This window comes from Chiloscyllium plagiosum, chromosome 13, assembly GCF_004010195.1.
Source record: "Chiloscyllium plagiosum isolate BGI_BamShark_2017 chromosome 13, ASM401019v2, whole genome shotgun sequence".
Lineage (NCBI taxonomy): Eukaryota > Metazoa > Chordata > Chondrichthyes > Orectolobiformes > Hemiscylliidae > Chiloscyllium > Chiloscyllium plagiosum.
This window is the reverse complement of record NC_057722.1, coordinates 71,003,622-71,009,621: the sequence shown is the minus strand read 5'-3', so window position 1 is coordinate 71,009,621 and position 6,000 is coordinate 71,003,622.

Below are 6,000 nucleotides of genomic sequence, written 5' to 3'. Positions count from 1 at the left end.
AAAAAAAAAATATAAACAGGAAAAAAAAACAAACAGGAAATAGGTGGGAGGGGCGGGGGCTTGCTGGGCTTGTATTGTCTGCACTTTTGTATGTAACGGTATTGTCTAATGTATAAATGTCATTGTCACTGTCTTGTCATATGTGGAACTGGGATTTGAGGTTTGTCCTCCTCTCCCTGTAAAATGGTTGAACGGTAGGGTTCGGGGCCTAGCTTTGCTGCTCCTCTCCCTTGTAAAACTGCTGTCTTTTGTGTACAGCTGTCAATGTTTTTTGTAAACTGTTTTGTAATTTGTTTAATAAAATAAAATAAAAAAATGAACAGGAGCATCCCGGGTGTCCTTGGAGAAGGAGCACGCGGTGTCCACCAACACCCTGGAGTTGTTCAGGGAAAGGTGGGGGCCGCAGGGAGTGGAGTGCATTATTTCCCGCTCCAACTCTATTTTGATTTAGTCCCTACCCTCCCCTTCACTGTTTGATCACACAGCATTGTCCTTTGATGTGAAGGGCTCTGCTTGTCACTGGCCACTCGGGTGTTTTCCCATCTTCCTGGTGGTGGAAATTTGAAAAAGGATTTGTAGACCCTGTGTCTCTCACTGTGTCTCACACCTGCACACACACAACATGGGTGCTGGGGAAAAAAAATAAGCACTACCTCAGTTAGGCGGTAGTGTGGGGGGTTAAAACAAAAAAAAAAGAAAAAAATATATAACCATGAGATTGTGAAGGGCTCTGCTTGTCACTGGCCTCCTGGGTGTTTTCCTATCTTCCTGGTAGTGGAAATTGAATAAAGATTCATACACCTTGTGTCTCTCACTGTGTCTCACACATGCACACACACACCATGGGTGCTGGGGAAAAAATAAGCACTACCGCAGTTAGGTGGTAGTGTGGGGGTTTAATAGAGGAAAAAAAAGAAAAAATATATATATATAACCAGGAGATTTAGAATCTCCTCCGTTCAAGGGCTGACTCTGAGCTGTCTGGCCACACAGCCAGCGTACTGTGGTCTAGTAAATAAAGGATAATTTGGTGACAGGATATTGACATCTGTGCTGTTATTTCAATTTGCTTCACCTCTTTCTGTATTTGAATTAAATTGAATTGAATTTATTTGTAAGAGCAGAGTCCAATTTCTGATAAAAGAGTAATGAAAAAAAAAATCAACAGGAGCGTCCTGGGTGTCTCTGGAGAAAGAGCACGTGGTGCCCACCAACACCCTGGAGTTGTTCAGGGAGAGGTGGGCGCCGCAGGGAGTGGACTGTGTTATCTCCCCCTCCAACTCTATTTTGATTTAATCCCTGCCCTCTCCTTCACTGTTTGATCACACAGCATTGCCCTCTAAGAAGGGCACTGCTCGTTACTGGCCACTTGGGAATTCCCTTTCTTCCTGGTGGTGGAAATTTTGAGTTTGGATAAAAAAAAAGGAGTGTCAGACATCCTGTCTACTCTGAAAAAAAAATGAACAGGAGTGCCAGAGATTCTGTTCACTCTGAGCTAGCTCTGAAGGAGCTAGATCAGTGTCACATACCATGTACATGTAAATAAAGGGGGACTTGGTAAAGGGACACCAACCTCTGTGGTGTTATTTCAAGAGAGGCACCAACAGAGAAGGGCAAAGACAGGGAATAGGAGAAAGGGGTGGTGATGGAGAGAGAGAGAGAGCTAGATCAGTGTCACATACCATGTACATGTAAATAAAGGGGGACTTGGTAAAGGGACACCAACCTCTGTGGTGTTATTTCAACAGAGGCACCAACAGAGAAGGGCAAAGACAGGGAATAAGAGAAAGGGGTGGTGATGGAGAGAGAGAGAGAGAGAGAGATAGATGGAGTTTAATTGAACTGCCCTGTGTTGTGGAAGAATATGTGATGATGGGGGCCTGATCCACTCCATGATACCATGTACGAAATCAATTGTACATTACCTTTAAATTCACTGACTGATCCTTTTGACTACAACTCTCGCATTTTCCTCAACCAACCTGTTTTAGAGATGTCATAACACACCGTCGAAGCAGGTGCAGGATTTGACGACAGCCCTCCTGGCTCACAGGTTGGGACTCTATCACAAGAGCCCCACCCTTGAGTTACCCAGCTGTTAGTGAACACCTTTGGAGAGAAAACGGAGTTAATGTTTCGAGTCCTCTGTCCCTCAGGACTCTGGACATTAACCCCGTTTCTCTCTGCACAGATGTTGCCAGACCTGCTGAGTTCCGCAGATATTTCTGTGTTTGTGTGCTTGAGTTCTCCAGCAGTTTGTTTTTACATGTTAGTGAAGATTCACTGTTAAACTTTCATCTGCACAGAAATTCCAAGCTTCAAATTGTCATTTTCTTTACATCTAATCTTTGTTCTGTCTTCCAGCATTAATTCACCCAACACTAGCAACATTCTTTGAATTATTTGTTCTGTTGAATACAATGTCTTGTGAAACGACCTTTCCCTCACTCCATCTTTGGCAGCTTGCCTTCTTCAGTTGGGAATATCATCTTCCTCATTCTCGCCACTTCCTTTAATACCTGTTTACTTACTTACAGTGTGCCCAACAAGTCCACACCGACCCGCCGAAGCGCAACCCACCCATACCCCTACACCTAACACTATGGGCAATTTAGCCTGGCCAATTCACCTGACCTGCACGTCTTTGGACTGTGGGAGGAAACCGGAGCACCCGGAGGAAACCCACGCAGACACGGGGAGAATGTGCAAACTCCACACAGTCAGTCGCCTGAGGCGGGAATTGAACCCACTGTGCCACCGTGCCGCCCATTGTGCCACTGTGCTGCCCATACCTTTATTAAGTAACCCGATTCCTTGACTAAACATACCAAATGCCTTCTTCACTATCCCGTCTACTTGCGACTCCACCTTCAAGGAATTATAAACCTGCACTCCGAGATCTCTTTCTTAGCGACACTCCCTAGGACCTTACCATTCCGTGTATAAATCCTGCCTTGGTTTGCCTTTTCCAAAATGCAGCATCTCACGTTTACCTAAATTAAACTCCTCAGTCCATTGGCCCATCTGAACAAGGTCCTGTTGTAACCTTCCTCACTGTCCACTACACCTCTAATTTTGGTGTCATCTGCAAACTTACTAACCATTTGTCCTATGTTCACACCCAAATCAATTGTATAACATAAACCACATGACATCTCAGTGTCTGCGGTCTAACCAGTGTCTTGCTAGGTCTGTTCAGAAGGCAAGTTCAGGAGGAGGCCATTCAGCACTTTGAGCCTGTCCCATCATTCAATATGATCATGGCTGATCATCCAACTCAGTCCCCTGTTCCTGCAGAGTGAGTATTAACACATGATTTCAGCTGGTGAGGGAGGGATTTGTGGCAGGGTTCTTAAGTCATAGTGTATTTTATTACAAAACCTACTTACACATCAAACAGAGTTGGTTTAAACAGTCTCTACACAAGCCAGAGCAAATGGAACCGGTGACCAAATCTGCAGCAAGATCCCCTGATAAGAGGAAGATGAATTCTCCGGTGAAATGATGTCTCCAGAAATTGATGATTTCTCCAGCAGTGGGTGGAGAAGAGCACAGTTTACACGGGTAACATCAATTCTGAGTTACTTGCCTTGCTGATTGGCAGGAAAATTACCTAATTGTCTCCTAGACATGTGAACCATAAATCACCAAAAGTACAAATACCTTCCACTCTGAAACTGAAACCCAAGTGGTCAGGGAGCGGATGGAAAATCAGGGGAAGGTGTATCTGCTCTGTTAAAGTCGCACATGAAAAAAAATAAATGGAAAGGACAATGACAAACTATAAAATAAACACTACACATTGACTTAAGTCATCCAATGCTGAGGAATATCTCCCATTCCATCAAAAAACATGGAATCAACAGCTGCAGAATGCTGTATTGGGACATATCAGAAACATTAGAATGAATCACTCCTTCACTATGCACATACTGAAATAACACTGAAGGATTCCAAAGCTTAAAGGGCTGTTGGTGCAATATAACCTGGGTTCCTGTCATCATTTCGATGTTGCTTGGGCTGCACGAGGAGATGAACATAAATTTCAAAATGAAGAGCAGAGTTCAGAAAAGGATCTTTCACTCAGCACTCTGAGAGCGTCTGCTTCCTTGAAAATGATTTTTTTTTTATCATCGCACCCAGACAAAAATGATGAGTCTGTAAGGGAATGATTCAGCTCAGCATCTCAGGTCAGCAGCAGTGGATAACCTCCCACAGGCCTTATCAGAAGATGCTGCCAGGCTGCTCACTGAGTTCAAAAGAAGGTTTCAGATGTCAGGGCAGGAGAGTTCCTGCTGAGTAAATGCAGCCACTGGTGTGTTCATGGCTATGAAAGGAATCAAAGAAGATGGAAAGAAGATTGAATTAAACACAATGAATGCCCAGGTTTCGATATCGGTTCAGCTCCTGACAATTTGATAAAGAGCTTTCAGCATCTTTGCCAGAAATAGCCCTGCATTTGTATAGCCTCTTTGACACGAGAATATGTCCAAGGACACATCAAGAACTAGAGTCATATAGAGTCATAGAGATGTACAGCACAGAAACAGACCCTTCGGTCCAACCCATCCATGCCGACCAGATATCCCAATCCAATCTAGTCCCACGTACCAGCACCTGGCCCATATCCCTCCAAACCCTTCCTATTCATATACCCATCCAAATGCCTCTTAAATGTTGCAATTGTACCAGCCTCCACCACATCCTCTGGCAGCTCATTCCATACAAGTACCACCCTCTGCGTGGAAAGGTTGCCCCTTAGTTCTCTTTTATATCTTCCCCCTCTCACCCTAAACTTATGCCCTGTAGTTCTGGACTCCCCAACCCCAGGGAAAAGAGTTTGTCTATTTATCCTATCCGTGCCCCTCATAAGTTTGTAAACCTCTATAAGGTCACCCCTCAGCCTCCGATGCTCCAGGGAAAACAGCCCCAGCCTGTTCAGCCTCTCCCTTTAACTCAAATCCTCCAACCCTGGCAACATCCTTGTAAATCTTTTCTGGACCCTTTCAAGTTTCACAACATCTTTCCGATAGGAAGGAGACCAGAACTGCATGCAATATTTCAATAGTGGCCTAACCAATGTCCTGCACAGCCGCAACATGACCTCCCCAATTCCTGTACTCAATACTCTAACCAATAAAAGAACGCATACCAAACGCCTTCTTCACTATCCTATCTACCTGCAACTCCACTTTCAAGGAGCTATGAACCTGCACTCCAAGGCCTCTTTGTTCAGCAAATGCCAATTCAAAAGGAGATATCTTCGTTTTATTGCTCCACTGGAGTGTACACTGTGTGCGTATAAAACCTCCTATTTCACATTAGCTTCAATACGTCACCTTTACCATCTCCTCCTTTCAAGATGCAAAGGAAATTTACGAGATGCTGCCAGGACCAGCCGGCCTGAGTTATAGGGAGGGGTTAGCCAGGAAAGCTCTTTATTCATTGGAATGTAGATGAATGAAAGGATGACTACTTGAGCCTATTTGCTCAGGATGAGGAATTGAAAGCTAGAGGGCACACGTTTAAGGTGAGAGGGAAAGATTTTGGCAGGATCTAAGGGTCAACTTCTTCCCAGAGTGGTGTGCATATGCAATGCGCTGTAAAAGAAAGTGGCAGCGGCAGGTACAATTACAATATTTAAATAAAAAACATTTGGATAGGCACATGAAGGAGAAGGGTTTAGAGGGATATGGACCAAATGCAGGCAACTGGAACTAGCTGAGTGGGCACTAAGGTCAGCATGGACCAGTTAGGGCTGAAGGGCCTGTTTCCATCCTGTATTACTCCATGACTCTATGGTGGAGGCAGAGTAGGTAGCAACACAGCCCTTGAGCCCAGCTCTCGCCCAATTCCATCTGCTTTTCTTTGGTCTTTTTTTCTTGTTTGTTTTTCTCTTTTTCTCTCTTCGTGTTTTGTCACTCACATTCTGGAGACAGCTCAGTGGCTGAGGTAGCCATGGTGACGGAGCTCGGTGATGGAAGCAGCCATGGTGATGGA